Source organism: Hemicordylus capensis, chromosome 4, assembly GCF_027244095.1.
Source record: "Hemicordylus capensis ecotype Gifberg chromosome 4, rHemCap1.1.pri, whole genome shotgun sequence".
Classification (NCBI taxonomy): domain Eukaryota; kingdom Metazoa; phylum Chordata; class Lepidosauria; order Squamata; family Cordylidae; genus Hemicordylus; species Hemicordylus capensis.
The window spans coordinates 211,459,114-211,480,052 of NC_069660.1; the positions used below are offsets into that span (position 1 = coordinate 211,459,114).

Consider the following 20,939-nt stretch of genomic DNA (forward strand, 5'->3'; position numbering starts at 1 on the left):
AGAACCAACAAAACAACCAAATTAGCCAGCCGAACCAAAGGCCAAACAGAAAGAATGTATTTTGCACCCCCTCCAGAAGGCGTATCTATGTACATGTTTATCATAAAAGAAAATCACAGCATTAATATGGTAGAAATCACAGCAAAAATATTACCTTAATGACAGACATTTACATATCTGCCCCAGGCGCGTAACAATGATAGGGCAAGGGGAGACAGTTGTCTGGGGGCCCCACTGCCTGGAGGAGCACCCCAGGGGCACCTCACATGACTCCCCATTGCCCCCTGCCCAGCCCCAAGGCCCCTCAGCCACTTGCCCTCTTCGCCGTCTCTCCTGCTTGTTCTCCTGGCCGGCAATGGAAGCAGCAGACAAGCTGCAAAGAGCTCCTTTTCTCCCGCCTCTCAGCTGATCGGCGGGTGGGCGGGGCTTCCACGGAGGCCTCCGTGTAGGCCGCAGTGAAGCCTGAACTCGAGTAGGGCCCAAGCCAGCCAGGAAGGAGGAGGCAGCCAGAGTGTTCTCTGCAGCAGAAGACCCCCTGCTGCACTGCTTAACCCAGACCAGCATTTGCCAGGTAGAGTGTGAACTCCTTTTTGTGGTTACCTTTCCCGCCCCCCCCCCATATATAGGGATCTGCTTGCCATAGGGCTTGGATATGGGGGGGGGAGGGACTGAGAAGTCTCTGAATATTTATTTTGAAACAGCTTGGAAAATTTGCTGACTTAAAAAAAACTATCTAAAAAGTCCTATAAGTGGCTTGTTTCATGGCAGAAAATTGCAAAAACTTCTGGAACAGTATTTTATTAATTTTATTTATTCATTCATTCATTTATAAATGCACTTATGTTCAAGTTGTTTTGCAACCCAGAAGGTATGAGTGAGAACTGTGAAGCATGTGTGGTGCTTTTATTTTATTTTATTTTTCTTGTGTGTGAACTGTTCCCCAATAACTTGCAGGGACTTCAGGGTAAATCTGGCCAACATGTGAATGCAGCACCTCCATTCCAGAGGAGATGTGTCTTAAAGGGCTTTAAAAGCCTCCTGTGAAAAACCTCCTGGAATCAAACTTGACTGAATTTGTTCAGAATTCTGAGAAAACAAACATAGGTTCACCCTGCATGGTTGAAAGTCTCCTTTGCTAATCTGCAGCGAGGGGCCCATTTTAATAATTCATCTTTCTAGTGTGTTCTAGGCATTAAAAGTAATACAAATGTATAGTACTCAATGTATATCACTATATATTGTGACGTGTGTGTGTGTGTGTATTCAGTGAAATGTATTTGCAGGTAGCATACTTATTTTGGAATATCAGACTTAAATCCTTGGGGGCCTGGGGTGTGCGGAGGCCCTGGACTTTGGGGGGGCCCATTTTAAAATCTTGTCTCTGGGCCCACTCCAACCTTGCTACGCCCCTGATCTGCCCTGAACCACTGAAGGGTGTTCCGTGAGGACTGCACCATCCATTTGCTGGTGGGCCTCTCTGAATGTACAAGAGGTATCTGCACAAATGAAAATCTCTTCCCCCAATGCTCCTGTGACTTATCTAAGGATTTCTGCACACACCAGCAGATTATTGTGGTTGTGGAGCCCTGCAGTGCCTTCATTCCATCAGGAAAGGGCGAGGGAAGTCCTGCCCACCCCCACATCAATTATTTCTCCAGAAAGGGGAAGTGGGAAGGGAAATTTATGGGCACCGCTAAAATATCAATTACTTTGTTTATTGTTACTTTTTATCACCATGGGGGTGCTCTTTGGGTTTTATTTATTTATCAACATATTTATATCCTGCCTTTCTGCGAGGAAAAGTGCTCGGGGACAGGGCGGGAAGTTCTGTCTCAATGCACCAAAACATTTTGTCATTTCTGCCACCAGCAATTACAGAGTGCTTCTAGGTTTGGTTCAATAACCAGGGGCAGTCTGGAGCTACTAGGCAAAAGAGATGATTCTTCCACTGGATAGTTCATTCACTAAGAGCAGGAGGAAATTTTCCTTCCACAGCAACAGTCTGTGACCTCCTAGCAGGATCAACTCTAACAAGCAGAAGAAGTTAGAAATAGCATCATTCAGAGGCTTCCCAACATAGTGGTTCATTCTGCGGATGGAGGAGGGTCCCGAGACTCTGTTTTGCCCTGGATCAGGTTACTTTTCTGCAGTCCTGAGTAGCTTGCTACAAAAAGTGTCAGACGTCAAAACAAGGGCCACTCACTTAAAACAATAAACTTCTCTAATTATCATCCTCCACCACCACCACCCCGTAAGACTTAGACAGTAAACCCAACATTTTCAAACTCCTTGTCTCCATTTTCTTAATTCTAATTAAAGAAATCTTAATCTTGACTGTAATGACTGCAATTACAATACTTCATTATGTTCAATGTTAGTTGTGACATCTTGAATAAATTGTATAAACAATTTAGCCACAATTGCATGGGGTCCTAACTGTACATTACTCATTAACAAGATTGTGGGTAGCAGCAATTATAACATTTCCCCTTAATGTCCCCATTTATTGAGTCACAGCAGCAAGCCCTCTTCTTACAACACGCACACACAAATTGACGAGAGCAGCTTTTGTGCTTATGAAGAACCAGCACTGTAACTGCTGGGTGCCTCTAACTCAGATCGATGAAAGTACACATTAGCTCTTAGCCTCCCAAGCCAAAGCTCCTGAAGGTCAAAATTACCATCAGCATCACTATAGGCTGGGAGGGGGCGGGGGGATAATAATTTCACAAAATCATGAACAAGCCTCTTCCACTCCTTTCCCAGTAGCAACAGCACAACTGGCTTTGCAGTTTGATTATTGTTTATAGATTCAGTAACCCAAGAATTAAAGAATCGCCTTGAGGCAAGTGTAATTATTTACAGCTGAAGCCTCCTATTGTTATTAGCATGCTCCTAATTGCTTGAAGTTATATCAATGTTAGTTCATTTAACACATTTTTGATAACATGCATGGAAATTGCTTTCTCTACATTTGGAGTGTGAGTTCAGCTCCTGGAGGACTTCTTATTTGAGAGCTTCAGAACAACCTGTCCCTTGCTTGCCACTTTTCTTTAAAAGCACCTCTTGGTCTATTTGTTTTTAAAACTACATACAAGAATAAGGAAAAGAGATAAAGCAAGGAGAGGAAATGGAAAGGATCTTAGACTCACTCCTTCCTCATTTTTCTATGGTTTGTTTAATTTAGCTTAACTAAAATGTTCTGCTTTTTCACTAAAAATTCACAGCAATCTCACTAATGAGAAGATAAATAAACTTTGCTCTGGGTACTGTGATTTAATCTTTACTTTTGTGTTCAGCATGAAGACATTTAGCCTGTTTCTACTGAAGTCATAAAGTTCCCATTTACTGCTGTGTGATCTTAGTCAGAAAGACAAATCGGCCACCTTGCTTATTTTCCAATGACATCCCAAATCCCCATGAGCTCACCACCCTCTACAAAATAGTTCTCTCTGTGTGTGTGTGTGTGTATCTTTACGTCGTTAATGGGCTTCTGAACTCAGACCCAGCTGACACATTCATATTCATCACTGATGACTGCAACATCAAGCAATGACTTCCATGTAGGAAAGAGCCATTCATAGGTCATATACTCATGTCATATAAACTCATATACATTGCAGGCAGCTCATACAGTCAGCTGGAAGTCATTAAGGTCCCATTCCTATATCTCCTTGGGGTTGCAGCACAGTGACTTTCTTTCCACACTATCCTGATGGAGCTCCAAAGCCACAGAAGAAGAGTCAACCACACAGTTATTTCCTATACTGGCATCAAAAGAACTGTCCTCTTGGATTCGACCAAATATCTATCTAGTACAGTATTTGTCTGAACCAGCCAAGCATCTGTCTGAACTGGCCCAGAGATTATGAAGGGCTGGTTCATCCATGCCTGTCTGAACCAGCCCTGAGAGGGAAATTAAAACAAAGATGTAACAGAGTCCTATCTTGAACTATTTGTGCGAACATTAATAAAAGTAGGGGCTGTTCCCCCCCCTTTAAAGCAGGGCATTTGAAAAGACAATTTCACTAGGAGGGGGTGCCAGCTCAATATGATATTTTCATATCATGCAAAGAGCCACTTTTAACATACACTTAAAAACACATTTATTTCAACTAACATGGTGCATGTGTGTGAAATGATGATGCTTCTGCACCCACATCCTTCACTCCACTTGTCTGCCTGACTTTTCCATTATTTCAGACTTAGGGTTTACAATACAGCAACTGTATTTCTTCTCTTTCCCTGAGATAGCAAGAAAAAGTCCTCCTCACAAACCAGTAGTCCTTTTCTAAAATGTAAATATATTCATTTTTCTGGAAGGATAAAATGATGAAATCCAGCTATTATGCAGTCAAAATGTCTTCCAAAGCCCTGGGATAGCTTTCTGCTCCCCTGTCCCTAAGCTAATTTCAGTGGCTTACATCCTCACTAGCAGTGAGCACATGCAGCAAACAAACAAACAAACAAACAAACAAACACACCATCCTGCATACACTGCTAGCACCACACTTCTGAATTCCAGGTGCTTGTGGACCCAGAAGTGCTCCATATGTCCCAGAAGTAAGTCATCTTGAGGACAATGAACAGCAATATAGGCTCCCACTCTTCTTGAGATCAGCAAGCAAGAGGAACAAGCACAACTGGCTGCTACATCCTTTGGAGAGCCCTGCAAGTACACAGATACTGGGGCGATTCTCACGATCAACAAAAATCGGGCTAGCAGAGGCTAGCCCGATTTTTGTTGACCGTAAGAACCACCGGGCTCGCAGCTGAGCCTGGTGGTTCTTGAGCGGGTAACCCGCTCAAGAACCCCTGCTAAAAAGCAGGTTTGCGGAGCGAGCGCTCCAGCAAACCTGCTTTTTAGGCTCGTGAGTAGCCACAGTGCACCTTCGCGCCGCGCCTACTCACGGGTAGACCCCCGGCCGAGAGGCGAAAAGCCACCTCCCGGCTCTGGGGATCTCCCCAGTATGCCCTGCGTACTTGCGCAGGGCATACTGGGGCTTGTGGGGGCCACATGGCCCCTGCCCCCCTAACCCCCCGCCGGCTCTGTCATGGAGCCGGCCATCATGTGGGCGGCCGATCCAGCCGCACAGGGCTCCCTGCCCGCTCGTGAGCGGGGAAAGCGGGCTCAGCCCGTTCTTCCCGCTCACTGCCCCAAACCGGATCTCACTGATCGTAAGATCCGGTCCACTGTCAGCTAAGGAACTCTGGGACTTGTAGTTCTTGAAAGATCATATTCTGTAAGATGCCACAGTTCCCTCTAGCCATATCTGCATGTAATGTGGGGTTGCAGTTGAATGGGCCAGCAGTTCAGTGGATGTCAAGGGAAACTGTGTTTGGTGTGGGTGACAAAACCAAGGGTTCAGATTTGGAATTCCAATCTGAACCCTCGGGTTGTAGTGAGGTTTCATGCAGCCTGAGGTTCCATCCAAATTCAGAACTGCAGGCTGCATCCCCTGCAACCAAAGCAGAGGGAGGAGCTTAAGCTCCTCCATCAACTCCGGCATGATTGGCTGTACAGGCTGTCCTTCAGTCAAGAAGGAAGCCCACACAGCCAGCTCCCCCACCTCTCTGCAGCCTTGCTGAGTGCAGAGCGGACGCTCTCCAGTAAGTCCGAATTCAGACAAGAGAATGTGGGGAGGAGGCAGTGGCATACCTAGCCCAAAGTAGTGCCTGGACTGCCCCGCCGCGAGGCCCCCCGCCCCAAAGGTTCTCCTGCCACGAGGGCCCCCTGCGTTTTGGTGGCCAAGTGAAAAGTTACCTTCCGTTAGCGTAGCCGGGGGAGGGGTGGGGGTGAGCCAAGCAGGCCTCCGCCCACCTTGTGGTGGAGCTGGCCAGAGCAGCCACTGGGCACTGCAGGCCTGTCAGGCCCGGGGGTCCTTGCAAACTATGAGGCACAGGCGTGCTGGAGTGCCTCGCAGTTTGCAAGGACCTCTAGGCCAGACAAGCCTGTGGTGCCCAGCGGCTGCTCTGGCCACCACCACCATGGGGCAGGGGGAGGCCTGCTTTGCTCACCCCCCCACCTCCCGTCCGCACTAAAAGAAAGGAACTTTTTGTGGGGCGGCAGCAGGGTGGGCACATGGAGTGGTGACAGGAGGCCCCCTGGAGGCCCCCCCATCCATTGGAGGCCCCCCCCCCCAGACCTTGGAGGCCATGGGCTGGGTCCCCACGGTCTGGGGGTTAGATCGCCTCTGGGAGGAGGGTGCAGGACCTGGACCCGTGGTGGTTCCACGCCACATGCAAATACAGGCTCTGTGTCTCAGACAAGAAGGCCGAGAGTTTCCCGTAGAAGAGCTCTCTTGCTCTGAATGAGATGAACAGGAATAACAGCTTCATCTCCAGCTTAATTCACAGGCATAACGGTCTATCACCACAGCTTTGGATGCAGGACTATAAACACCCTATTTGGAGAGGCTGAGCGGAAGGAAAAGGGCACTTCATTGGGGGCAGGGTGGAATTTTGAGTTCATTGGGGCAGTGGGATTCACGAAGGTGGCAGATGGGGTCGGAATTTCCCTTTTACTTTATATGTTGAAAAATGCCCTGGTTCCCAAAGTGCCTCTTTTCACTAGAGAAAACGTGACTGCCTCTTGACTAATCCTCACTGAAAAACACAGTCATAGGTATCTAATCTTGGTCATTTATAGGCTTGAACACTTCCCAATTATATAAAGTATATACCAGTTTTAATATGCTTTCTAAGTACTATGGATCTGTAACTGTGTTGAGCAGCATCCCTAGATGCTTAGCACTGAAGCAAATGTTTACTCCCATTCTCTTTTAAAATACTTACTCAACAGTCATTACCATAAAACATGGCTTAGTAAAACTGCTTTTATTAAACAGTGGTTGACATAACTGAAGTCTACAGACTCAAGCTTTGCTACCCGTGCTTCAGCTACCTGAAATACTAGCCAATTTCCTGAAATTGGCTACCTGAAAACTACCTGAAATACTAGCCAAGAAAGAAAAGACAAATAAGGAAGACCAGCAGACAACAACTGTAAATTTTAAAGGGACAATGATTTAGACAGTGCAAATTATAGAGTATCTGGCTATTGACACTGGGGATGTTCGTTGAATTACGTATTATAGTTACAAGCAACCTCCCCCCACCCCGATCATTTTTATCTGTAAATGGGGAAATTTAAAAAATGCAATAGTCTGTGAAACTGTCATAACAGCTTTTCACAGTTCAGACACATTAAATTACTAGCAATAGACTTGATTAAAAAGAAAGAAAATAATTTTTCTAGAATAGAAAACAGGGACTAGCTTGGAAGAAACGTATGAGTGTTAAGAGTATCTTCTTGCATGGAGCTCTGTAGTAGTATACTGTATATTGTAATCTATTTTGTGGTACCATGCTTGTGGTAGCAAGCATGACTTGTCCCCTTAGCTAAACAGGGTCTGCCCTGCCCTGGTTGCATTTGAATGGGAGACTTGATGTGTGAGCACTATAAGATATTCCCCTTAGGGGATGGGGTTGCTCTGGGACGAGCAGAAGAAGAATCCAAGTTCCCTCCCTGGTGACATCTCCAAGATTGGGCTGAGAGAGATTCCTGCCTGCAACCTGTGTGAGAGCCAGTGTGGTGTAGTGGTTAAAGTGCTGGACTAGGACCGGGGAGACCCGAGTTCAAATCCCCATTCAGCCATGATACTAGCTGGGTGACTCTGGGCCAGTCACTTCTCTCTCAGCCTAACCTACTTCACAGGGTTGTTGTGAGGGAAAACTCAAGTATGTAATACACCGCTCTGGGCTCCTTGGAGGAAGAGCGGGATATAAATGTAAAAACAAACAAACAAATCTTGGAGAAGCCACTGCCAGTCTGTGAAGACAACACTGAGCTGGATAGGCCAATGGTCTGACTCGGTATATGGCAGCTTCCTATGTTCCTATGTTCCTAATTTAAACTGCAGTGGAGTAAAATGTACAAAAGCCACTGACTGGATTGAATAAAATGCAATAACCAGTTTAAAAACAAAACAAAACCCTACAGTACAGGTTTTTAACAGGTCCAGATTTAGGGCACAATCCTATACTTTAAAATATATATATAATTGAGCCTCATGGTATCCAGAATAAGTCCCTTACTGCTGGCAGAATTCAAGATACACCATCTCCTCTGTGCCACCACTGGTTAAGTGGGTGAGCCATTATAAGATGCAAATTCCCAGTGTAGATCTCAGCCCAGAATTCACTGAGTCACCTTGGACAACTTCAAGTTCTCTAGCTTAGCCTTCCATCTGTATCAATACAATGCTACCTACTTGGGCTGTTACCAGAATTACTGAACACACGTTAACTCAGTGTAAAGTCATCCCACCAAGGGTCCAGGCGTCTTGATCTCCTATCTGCTTGTAACAAGGACTAAAGGTGTATTCCTAAAAGTATTCACAACAAAATTATTCATGGGTTTACTTGGTGCACTTTTAAAAGAGAAAAATGATGGTTTATCTTCAGGTGCCTAATTTAAATCAAGTTTACTGGACCCAGAATATTGTCTGAGGGTAGAAGATCCAACCTTGCTGAAGCTATGCAGGCTTGGGTCTGGCAGATAGCTGGATAGGAGGTAACCTGGGAACCCCTTATGTGCATCCTTAAGCTCCCTGGAGAAAAAGAGGAATAGGAATGAAATAAATAAAACTTCAGAGACAAGGAAATCCAGATAGATTTCACCCTGAGGGAGTCAGACTGGGATTTTCTACAAGTGGAATATGTCATGTTATTTTACTCACTGGCTACAGGTGAAACTTGTCTTCAGCACAAGTCATATCTTTGCGACAGTCAATCTCATCTCCGGTATTTCCTGATCGACATACACACTTCTCATATATATATATATATATATATATATATATATATATATATATACACACACACACACACACACACACACACACACACACACACAAAGTGCCAGATATAGTCCTCAAGGGTGTGCTCTGGCATAGCATTTAGCGATTACACCCACTTCTGAAAATAAATCTTTTTTTTTTTTAAGGGTGCTTTTTAACCATTAGATAGTGGTTTTTTGTACAAGCGTTCGCTATATATTCAGTTTTGCAAGTGGCTTGTGGAATTCCACATCCCTTTCAAACATGACTAACAGTCTAGGTGATGACATAAAGATTTCCTACAGTGTGAGGAGAGGGATGGTGACTTGTGTGTCTAGAGCTTTTAACAGGTTGTTTTTGTTCTCACATGCTAGCTCAAACTGCATGATGGCAATAAAGTCAAAGAAGGGCTAACAGAGTAAATGGAAATTTGCAGTCAGTATGAACCAGATTAGTCAATCCTTATAGCAGAAGGGAATATCAGATAGCAACTCAAGCATGACCACTATAATCACAGCCTGGTGTTTATGTATACCCAGGAACAATGGAGTGGCTTGGCAATTACTGGAAATACATTCCTCAAGCTTTTACGCCATGCCAAGCTGAAAATTGTGATCAATTCATTTGGGAGAAATGGTCTCAACCTGGATTTCATTGCAACATTTGTAATTAAACAATATGTATTGCCTCTATATAAGATCCTCAGCTCTAAACTCACAGTCACAGCCGCTTCAATTACTTGACATATATTACGCTGTATTTCACGCAAACTCCTACAGATGTGATGACATCTCATTTTCCTGACCCAATAAACTTTCTCTCTGCGTTATTATTCCAGGTCACCAATGCATTATCGTCATCTGCACACTGACATCATGGAAATAGGAGCACGGAGATTCCCACTGGTTTCCATCGGCATTGGATGAGGCTCATTTACTAAAGGAAAAGAGCTCAGCTGCCACAATCATCCAAATGCCATGGATATCCTGCATCTGGAATGTTTGGGACACAAATATGGGAAGTGTATCTGAACATAATCAGATCGCTACTAGTGATATTCCGATTACCAGTCCAGTATTTGCTCTGCTAAAACACATTTGAGCCAGTCTGCCTGTCTCTGTCTCAGTCATTCTCTTTTAAGGTTCCTGTTCATAACTTTGTGTCCTTTCCGTTAGTCCTAATAAAATAATGAAATTTGCCAGATTGTGGCTTCTGGATTTTTTCCCTAATGCACCACCTATGATTTTGGTATTCTTTTGAATGATCGCCTAAAAGCATTTAAGCTGAACTTGAAATCTTTCACATTTTTGTTGTTTGCCTCGTTACAATGTTTAGACTAGAAAATAAAATAAAAACCTAGTTACCCTCCTTAGAATCCTGTAGCCTGATGGGTAAAAAAGGACTGAAAGAAACCGTAGGAAATTGGTATGCATGCGCACACGCGCACACACACACACACACAACCACACAACCACAACCAAAGATGAGAAACCCACTGAACCCCTTTTTTGTGAGGTTTTTAAAAAGTCAAACTTGCAATTTGGACTGTACAGTCAAAAGTGATAAAAACATACCCAAGAATTTGAGTAAATGGAATATTCACATTCTTATCCTGTCATACTCATCGTTTGGATAAAAACACCATACATTGCCCAAATAATATGTACATTCCAATCAGGTCATCTTGACATTGCTTTTAAAAGTTTGGGAATCTTTGGCCAGGAAGGGAAGGAAAGACACCACATTAATTCCTCCAGTGTTCTCATATTTCACCCTTAGATCAGAACAGATAAAGCAGAATTTCACTGAAGCAGCTTCCCGGGGCCACCTTTTCTTGCAGAAATTTGTTCTCTGGCACTTCCTGTCATGGCTTTCCATCGTTCTCCAGTGTCTGCATTTGTTTTAATATATATATATAAATTTTGCTGTCCTTGGCAATAAATATCACGTCTGTCATCCAGAGCTATCAATATGTCACAGATTCTGCTTTTCCATCTCATGCAGCTGTGATGAGCTTTCAAAAATCTGGCTTCGAGCATTCATCCCTTTTTAGCTCAAGAGCCGAGGAAATCGGCTATAGCCATGAGTATTACTTTGACCGTATATGAAATTCTGGCTAGTGTACTGTAGCTTCTTAGCTCACTGCTGCTCAAAGTGCAGCAAATGTCAGAGTGATGATAAGATCAAATAATAAAAAAAACCCAATGTTTGATTAAAGTTTCAGGTAAGGTTGTCAAAGCTCTTTCCTCTGCTCTCCTACATTGAACCTCAAAGATGCAACGTGGTTGGAGCTACAATAAGCAATTTGGTACCACTGAAAACTACTGCTTGAAATAAAGTTTCCAAGAATCCTGTCCTTCTCAATCTGCTTTAGTTACATACTGATCTTCTTCAGAAAGCCTTTGACCTAACCTTTAATACACATCTCCAACTGAAACACAACCAAGTCCATGAAACTTCATTTGTTCATATTCATTGATATTTACGCTTACCTCTCCTTTCTTCCCCCTCCCCATGTTGTCTCCACCAGTGTCAAAATTCAGAGTGTACAATCCCTGGAATGGGAACCTTGCTAATATAATATAACTCTTAACGCTCCATGCATATCGATGGTCCTTTATCAATAATTACAGAGGTTACATAGGAATCTGCCTTACGCCACATCAGATCATTCATCCATCCAACTCAGTATTGACTACACTGGCTGGCAGCAGCTCTCTAGAGTTTCAGACAGGGATCTTCCCAGGCCCTACCTGAAGATGCCAAATATGTCTGGGAATCAGGGCTCTTCTGCATGCAAAGCAGTTGCTGTGCCACAGAGTTATAGCCCCATCCCCCATAATAATGCTAGTAACGTTCACGGTTTCCTTTGAAGCAAGATCCCATGCTCCTCTGTCCAGGAGGATAAAGGAGCTTTTCCCTGAATGCATGCTGTCTCTGGGAGGGCTTAGTATCTCAGTTTTATGGTTCTATATGATAGCCTCTTAATTCAAGAACTGTATCGTCTTTCAAAACTATGACGGTACATATAGTTTGTGAACTGTACCATTGCACATTAGGCTACTATCTTATGCATGCTTACGTGTTATTAAGCTCCATGGGACTCAGTGGGATTTTTTTTAACAAATAAACATGTGCATCACCAGACATTTGCACTAGCAGAGAGATGATGCAGGGCTGAGTTAGAATTTGTCCACCATATTCAGAGGGAAGTATGTGAATCATTTTCCAGAACAGCTGAGTTTAGTGTGCTTCAAAACTGGGCTAATGATACTTTTGAGTTTAATCCAGATATTACATACAAGCAAACATTTTGACATATTTTGACTGGCAAATGCAGTGTGAAAGTTGAAAGTTATACAGTAGTAGAGCAACACTACAATGAAAGAAGGAATGTTCATATTGTGGTAAGGATTTGCATTCTGATAAGGAATGTCCCCCATTTGCTAGAAAAAGTTGTAGTTTAGGGATGCCATTCAATGAGCATCTCACTGCAAACAATCACAGAATTTATTTATTTGCAGTCTTCATAAAATGTGCATGTTCTTGACAACCTAGCAAACAAGCAAACAAACAAACACCCAGAAAATGTGACTCAAAATGCAGCTATGCTTTTTATTAGCTCTTTCCTTCTTAGTTACATCTTCTAACTGTATGGAACAAGAACAGGCATCACATTCCAGCCAGTAGCAGTTCCATTGTACGTTTCATTTCTGGACATGTTGTAGGACTAAACACTTGCTGAATTCAGTAGTAACAGGAGAAGGGAGGTCCCTTCACCTCTGTTTTCCTAACTTGCATGTCCAAATTTGGGTAAATGGCGTTTGCAAGGAAAAGGGACTTGCGGTTTCCCTCCCCAAACTCCACTCTGAACCAAAGGTTTGGGTGCTTCAAACACCATTTCTGTGGTGCCAGCATTACATCCAAATGCTGGCATGGCAGTTTAGGTCTCACAGAACCAGAGCCGAGGGAGGATGCTCCTCCCTTACTCTGGCCCGGTTGGCCAAGAAGGAAGTCCACACTGTCCTCCTGTCAAGAAGGAAGTCCACGCAGCCAGCTCCCCCACCTCTCTGCAGTCTTTCCTGACCACAGAAAGACAGCTCTCCTGAACATCTGAATGTGGACAGGAGAGTAGGGGGAGGCGGGGTATGGAATCACAGGTCCATTGGACCCACAGTTCCATGTTATGTCTGAATGGGGCCACTGAATCAAAAGTCAGTTGCGGGTTGGGGTGGGTTTTTTGGTGTTGGCGGGTTTTTTTGCATACCTTTTTTCCCCAGGTAACACATGCCCAAAGACATAATACATCTGTGAATCAATTACTGACAAGGAAGGAAAAGTTTGCTGCATGATGACACTGCATCACATTGGTGTTTATCAAACATATGCTGGAAAGGCAATGTGATAAATCAGCTCTTAGAACTGTCCAGTTTGCTACAGAGGATAGGTGATCTCCTACAACTTCTTGTTCACATAAATCCACCAATGATGGCTGAAAACCGCCCTGAGCCATTTTGGAAGGGCGGTATACAAATCAATCAGATAGATAGATAGATAGATAGATAGATAGATAGATAGATAGATAGATAGATTTTTAAAAGTGTAGTTCGTGGAGGGGTGGGGTTGTAATGGAGTACATCATCTGTTTCCATGTATTCAATGCATTCACCAGCAAAACTGCTGACACGTTCTGGTGTGATTGAGAAGCCAGCCCATCCTAAACTAAATGAGGTTTTTAAAATATATAGAAGAAATTGCAACCGTCTTTATTTATTATAACTGCTCTTCTTAGAAGAAACACTATGAGCAGCTTCACAATAATACAATAAAACCAACTACGTAACCAAACAAAAATAATCAGCAGCACATTAAAACAATTTCAAAACCTGATCAATAAAATATAGCATTATCTTAATGTGGTGGTCAGTGGTCAGCAGCCAATCAACATTCAGCATACACTCAAGGCTTCTCTGAACAATCACATTTTCATCTGATGTCTGAAACAGCTCCAGGCACCGGTTTTGGTTTTTGACTGCCTCCATGAGATCTGATGGAAATGAGAAGTAGAACAGGGTATCATAAGCATGCTAGTGACATCTCAGCACAACCTGCGGAGCAAAGATGCTAGTGAAGTTCACCTGAGCTAGGCACAAACTTCAGGGGCAGACACCTCAGAGGAGAAGCCCCCAAACTTTTATCTGGTTCATCTTAAAATCCAAGCTGAAGAAGAACTGCCAGCTTCCCTTATCCCCCTATTTAATGTAGCAGAGCTATGGAGCTCTATTCCATTGAACAGAAATTAATTCAGATGATTCAGGAACAAAACCAGAGGATGCTGGGGGGAGACCAAGCTTTGGAGGGATTGGCTTTCCTCCCACCCAAGGTTTTTGCCACTGCAGCATCCATATTTGCCCCCTATTTTTCATGTAATGGTTCTTGGTGGCTCTATCACATTAAATAAGAGGAAGTTTTATGCTCTGGAAGAGCAAAAATTGAGGGGAGGCAGAACCCAACCCTCTTGCAGTTCCGCCAAAGACGGTTGGCTTCTCCCCACCTTTGGTTTTCCCTCTGCAAAGAATAAAAATTATATGAGTTTTTTAATGAGTTATTTATTTTGTTTTTATATTTGTGAACCGCCTAGAGCCATATGGGTGAGGTGACATAAAAATCTAATAAACAAACAAACAAATAAAAATTACCCCTTATTAAATGTGATGGAGTGACTTCATGGCAATGGCTGGAGAAGAGGCTGGAGGAGGCGGCCCTGCAGCCCGCACCAGCAGCAGGAGTGGGCATCGTCGCCACCGGGCATGGGCGACTGACTCTCTGTGCCCACCCTGGCCAGGGGCCCAGAGAGGGGGGTCCTAGAAGGCAGCTTGCTGTGGGGCCCCGCCGAGTACTGGAGACAGCCCTGCCCTGTGGCCAGCTGCCATGCTCCTCAGGGGCGCCTCCTCCACTGGAGGGAGGGCAGGGTGGGGCTTATCTTGCTCTTGTCCGTGGCCACAGCAATGTGCTTGGAGACCTCAGCCCCGTGGATCTCCTCGGAGAGTGGCTCCGGGTGATAGATGACCTGCAGCAGCACCTCCAGACACTTGGCCTGCAAATGCCCCGTGAACCTCTTCAGGGGGAGGGAGGCAGGAGGGGTGGGGGGCAATTCCCTGAGACCCCCGGTGGCCTGCTCCAGATGGCCGGAGAGCCCCGCCCTTTCCAGCTCCTGCTCTGCTCAGCAGGTTGGTTACTCATACAGCGGTGTCATGTGTGAATAAACCAGGGGACCTGCATGTTTGCCACCTCAATTTCATTGGAGAAAGTGGGGGATATAGACTTGCCAGAGGCTGGATCCCCACAGCCCGCCAGGATCCTGGAGGCCCCATGAGGGAGGGCAGGACCCATGCGCTCCATTATAGTGACACCCCTGGGACCACCCTTCCTAGGCACTGGACTGTCACTGTTGTTGGAAAAGGCTTCTGGGCTTTTGGATGGCACCAGCAGGGCCGGGACCAAGGCACATGAGGCACAAGCCAGACCACTCTGGACCCCAGCTGGAAAGAAAATTAGGAGAGGAGAGCTGGTCTTGTGGTAGCAAGCATGACTTGTCACCATAGCTAAGCAGGGTCTGCCCTGGTTGCATCTGAATGGGAGACTTGATGTGTGAGCAATGCATGATATTCCCCTCAGGGGATGAAGCCACTCTGGGAAGAGCAGAAGGTTCCAAGTTCCCTCCCTGGCACCATCTCCAAGATAGGGCTGAGAGAGATTCCTGCCTGCAGCCTTGGAGAAGCCACTGCCAGTCTGTGAAGACAATACTGAGCTAGATAGACCAATGGTCTGACTCAGTATATGGCAGTTTCCTATGTTCCTATGTTCATCCCATTACACTGAATAGAGGGATATCAGTCATTTTTCCAGGTCTTGAACTGGGTCACAAAAATGATCTGATATCTTCTGTATTTTTTGGACGATATTGGGTCATTTACAAGATAATCTGAGTTGATCTTGGCAGGTCTCACCAACATCAGCTCCTCACAACTTTAGCCAGTGTTTTAAGCTAGAGGTTAATGAACATGAGGGACAAATGCTCATTGACCACAATGGCCAAGGAGGAGAACAATAGTCTCCCAGCACCACCCTTAAGGACCTATCCTCCAGGAACAATTGGAGTCAACATGGTACCCCCTAACTGCATATCTGTAAGACCACTCAGAAGTATATAATGGTCGATGGTATCAAAAACTGCTAAGAGATCCAGAAAAATCAATGGGTGTCACACTCCCCACCCTGTCTATCTCCCAGTGTAAGTCATCTAGCAGGTCAATTAAGGTAGCACCAGTCCCAAACCCAGCCTATATTCAAGGAATTCAAAGGGTTCCAGATAATCAGCTTTATCCATAAATACTTGGGGGGTGAGTTACCACTATGTACTCAATAAAGTCTTGCCCAAAAGACTCAGGTCAATAAAGTCTTGCCCAAAAGACAAAACTAGGTATTCAAAACTGGACAATAATTATTCAGATCTGATGGGTCCAAAATAGTTTCTTTAACTGGTTGAACTACCACCTCTTTTAGGACAATAAAAAATATGAATTTCCCTTCCCTCAGGGAGGTATTGGTAACATTAGACAGATAGTATATACTGGATAGCATGTCCCGGCCATACTATCTTTAACAGCCAGACCAGACTAAGACTGAGTGCACACATGGTCACTCAAGAATCATGTCCATATCCTCCATATATGGATAATAATATCCATATATCACTTCAAGAATCATGTCCATATCCTCAAGCATTATAAACTGACAGGTGTCCAAAGAGGGAAAACACATCTTCAATATATATTCTGTAAGCAGCTAAATCAAGGTCAGAATGGATGTGCACAATTTACTCTGTAAAGTGTTTTACAAAGAGCTTCACAGGTCATAGCAGGCCTCTGAAGTTTCCTCCATCTCCCCCAAGGGAAAGGTTGTAAAAGGTCTCTCACTACTCAAAATAGCTCCACCAGCAGATACTGAGCAGATGGGATGGTGGTGAAGAATTATTTTTTCCACTGCTATTACTGCCATGAAATAGGCTCTAAAATGGGCTCTGGCCCACATTTGATAAGATTTGCCTGTTTTAAATTTTAATCTGGAATATAATCATGTGCTGGCCATTGAACATCGATGAACAGAATCCATGAGAAAATAGTTATCTGAGAGGCTTCAACATCTGATGGATTACAATGGTGATGAGGTCTGGTCCTTACCTGCCCCTTCAAATATATAGCATTGCAGGCTGGTTGCAGCAGTACAATGGAAGTTCCACCCACAGTAGTCAGCCCTATTAGCAAAAGAAAGTGACGACAGCTTGTTTCTTGTTTTACATTTAAATTAGCTCTATTTTATAATGTAGACTTTTAAAGTAGCCTTTGTAATCAGAATCTGTACACAAATAAAGCCATTAGCAAGGTAAGTACCAACATCCTGAAAATGCAGCCAATGTCAGTTACACAGAGAAAAGCTTTCTAGGAAATCAAAAATTAAACACATTACTTTGCACTTGAGTAAATAGTTAAACGTGACAAACTTGACTGGCTCCTGTAGATTATCAAGCAGTTTTGCCATTACCACATAATAGGTTTGGAATGTGTTGGCTGGCAATTCAGTCAAAACTCCCAGAGGATATCCACAACAGCCGTGTGTGAACATGAAATTTAGGGGTCCATTTATGTGGCTTTTGTTAACATTTTTAGGGCATGTCTGCTCTGAAGTATTTTCATGGGATTTGTACTAGCAAATAATGCTACAGTTCCTGTATTCTGCACCTAATTCTATATTCCATTCAGATTTGTTCTCCACTTCTTGGTTTTTAGTACTGGAGTTAGTTCCTCATAAATAAGTATCAATCTTTCTGCAGTGTCCCTTAGTGTTAGTAAGGGTCACCTGGACTACAATTTTCACCACATCTTTCATTCTAGCCATTGTATTACTCCAACGCCTCCATCATCCTTAGGCAAACCTGAACCCAGAAGTTTGTATAATGGTGATGGGGAAACTAAGGATACACTGGAGGAGCCATTGAGAGTCAAGGCAAAAGGGCCAAAATTTGGTTAAAGAGGTGTAATTATTACATATTTATAGAATTGATGTATAATACATTTTAAAAACAAGTGCCTGTTGCTTATCAGTCATCTCGTCGTCTTTGGACCCATTAGCCAGAATACTGAAAGTACTGCTTACTTCTTACTCAGAAACTGGATAGAATTCTCCCTGCACACTGATATATCTCCTGAGAAAAGGAACCAGAGACTTAACTGTTATAAAAATGAAAAATGAGCATTCAGATACATAGAGAAGGAGGAATATTCCTGAGGGGACCATGACCATATAGACAGATAGCAGCAAGTGTGCTCCATTAGCTTTAACTAGTCTAAGTATTTGCATTAGGGATGTCCACAGGGGGTTCGGTTTGACATTGAACCAGTTCAATTCGATGGTTCTGGGGTTGAACCGAACCCCACCATTTGGTCTGACCCCGGACCGAACCCATCCCCCCAACAGTTTGGGGGCCTACGCAATTTTTTTTTAAAAAAAATTATCCTTCAGCCACTTCGGGGGGCTTCCTCTAGGCCATGGGGGGAAGGTCCGCAACAGTTCCCCCTCCCCCCGCCAGCCTCGGTCATCACTGCTGCAACCCATTTGGCCTCTGTTTTCGGCCCGTTCAGGCCTCTGTATGTTGGTGCAGTGGCCATTTTGTCTGCTGGCTTGCATGTGCAAATGTCCACTGCAAGGCCTGGCATGGTCCAGGGCCTCACAGAGGCCATTTGCGCATGTGCAGCAGCAATATATTTTTTAAAAAAATTAATCGCCACCATGCATGCGTAAATGGCCTCTTCGAAGGCCTGGGCCATGCCAGGCCTCACAGAGGCCATTTGCACATGTGCGGTGGCAGACAAAATGGCTGCCACACCAACATAGAAAGCCTGAAAACAGCAGCCAAATGGGCTGTGGCGGTGATTGCCGATGTTGGCTGGGGGGAGGGGGAACCTTTGCAGACCCCCACCCCAAGGCCTAGAGGAAGCCCCCCAAAGGGGCTAAAGGTATATATAAAAAATAAAATTTTAAAAAACTTGAACCCCGCCGGACCGGACCAAGGGGTGGTTCGAAGGGGTGCCGGACCAAACTGGTCCGGTCAGGTTTGAGTCCGGGCCTGACTCGAACTGAACCGGGCCAGCCAGTTCCATGCACATCCCTAATTTGCACGTTGTTTTTCAGCATTATTTTTAGTTAAGTGCTGCTTTTGCAAAACTGAGCTTCTGTTTTAAATTTTTGTATTATATATATTTTAGATAGTTACCTGTTTTTGAAGAAGTGCTTTTGTGACAGGATTACATTGGATAACATGCAAGTGTACAATGATTACAGTTTTTATAACTGGTCGTTCCAATTTTATTGTTTTAAGAGTTTAATGATTGTATATTTTAACATTCTCTATGTTATTATGCGTCCTAGTTTGCCCCTGAAGAAAGCTTCGGCCGATATGCATTAAAAAGGGCTTAAATAAACAAGTTTGCAGCATTGTGGGGCTTTTGTCTCTTCATTTGCATCCGAGTGCAGCTAGGCCTGCTCCGCCTGCCCTTGTGGCTAAGGGAATGGGGGGCTCTGAAAAGTCTTTAGGTCCAGGCTGCAAAATTACTTAGGTGCACCTCTGGGTGAAGCAGCAGCCACTCTTCAAGCTTCTCTGCAGCTCTTAGGCCCTGACCATCTTCTGGCTCCTGGTCCTGATTCTGTGGCTGAGCAAATGAGGCTGGAGAACAGAATCTTCTCCTTTTCAAGAGTCTTTTCTGTTGTTGTCCCAAAATCTGTCCTTTCTCTTCTCGGCCCAAACTCTGCTGCTTCTTAATCTCACTGCTCAAGTTCTCCTTTTTCCTCACAAAGTCCTGCCTCTGAATTCTCTCCTTCACAGACACTTCCCTACGGCAACCCACCAGGCCCAAAAGCAATTCAATGCACTCCCTATTCAGCAGAGGGCTACACACACTCAGGGGTGCACTAGCCTTTCCTTGGAACATTTCCTAATCTCCTAGTTAGGAGCAACACTCAGTTCCGAAAAAGTGGCTGCCATCAGGATGGAACTTCCCAAAGTAGGTTACGGAATGTGATCCAGAACACATTGGAAATAGATGTTTTCTTACCCATTCCTCCTCCAAAAAAACCTGTGATTGTTTTTCCCTGACAAAGAACGTCATAGATCTATAAATTCTCCACTTAGGGAGCCTGCAACTCAGATAGGAATCTTCGGCTTAAGTCTCCAGGCATGCTTTCAGTCAAAACCTTTTCAAATCAAGAGAGACAAAGACGACTAATACTTGCCATTAGACTTGTCTCTGCTGAACAGTTTGGCATAGCCCTATTTCTCATGACAATGGAGTTGAGGGAATGGAACATGTGGTTTGGAGACAGCAAGAAGCTGTCAGCAGCAGCCACTGTCAATACTCATGTGGTGATAAGCTCAACTCTGTGGTTTGTCATTTAGAGTTTATTATTTGCTTTACAGAAAACATGTGCTTGGAAGGAGCCCTTTCAGAGCACACAGGGTTGTTCCCGCAGAATCCACTTCTCTCCATAGCATCTCCCCTCCAAGCGACATTCGGCTGGAAATACCACATTTCCCCAGCACTCAATATTTTGTTCCTGGGACATGGTATTTTTTCTCCCTGGTAGTAAGTTCTTCCTGTTAGGATTGCTCTACAGAATGTTGTTCCTGAGTCTTATAAGATTCTGCGGGGAGTCTCACAAGCAGTGAGACTCGCCAAGAGCAGTTTAGCAGGGAGAGCGGGCTTAGCCCACTCTGCCCGCAGACAATCATTCAGGCAGCCCATCATGGAGCCAGTGGGGGCTGCAAGTCTCAGGGGCCGCGTGGCCCCCGGAAGGTCCAGGATGCCCTGCGCAACAACCCCCAGAGCCGGGTGGTTTGTTTCAGCCTCCTGGCAGAAGGTATCCTCATGTGTTGCTGTGGGGCTCAGGGATTGAAGGTCGCGCAGGGTATCCTGGAGCGACCCCCAGGGACGGGAGGCTTGTTTCAGCCTCCAGGTGGGGTCTCCTCATGTGTTGCCGCGGCAC

The 20,939-nt window shown here is 44.6% G+C and overlaps 2 long non-coding RNA genes across 2 annotated transcripts; one reads left to right on the forward strand and one right to left on the reverse strand.

Annotated features, from left to right (window-relative positions):
- Positions 1-5,501: 5,501 nt before the first annotated feature.
- LOC128323510 (uncharacterized) lies at positions 5,502-10,043 on the forward strand. Its single transcript, XR_008306300.1, has 2 exons — positions 5,502-5,610; positions 9,679-10,043. It is a non-coding gene; the product is annotated as an uncharacterized LOC128323510 (long non-coding RNA).
- A 3,542-nt stretch (positions 10,044-13,585) lies between these two features.
- LOC128322203 (uncharacterized) lies at positions 13,586-19,787 on the reverse strand. Its single transcript, XR_008305589.1, has 3 exons — positions 19,174-19,787; positions 17,084-17,157; positions 13,586-13,887 (listed from the first exon to the last, which is right to left on the reverse strand). It is a non-coding gene; the product is annotated as an uncharacterized LOC128322203 (long non-coding RNA).
- Between the last annotated feature and the right edge of the window lie 1,152 nt (positions 19,788-20,939).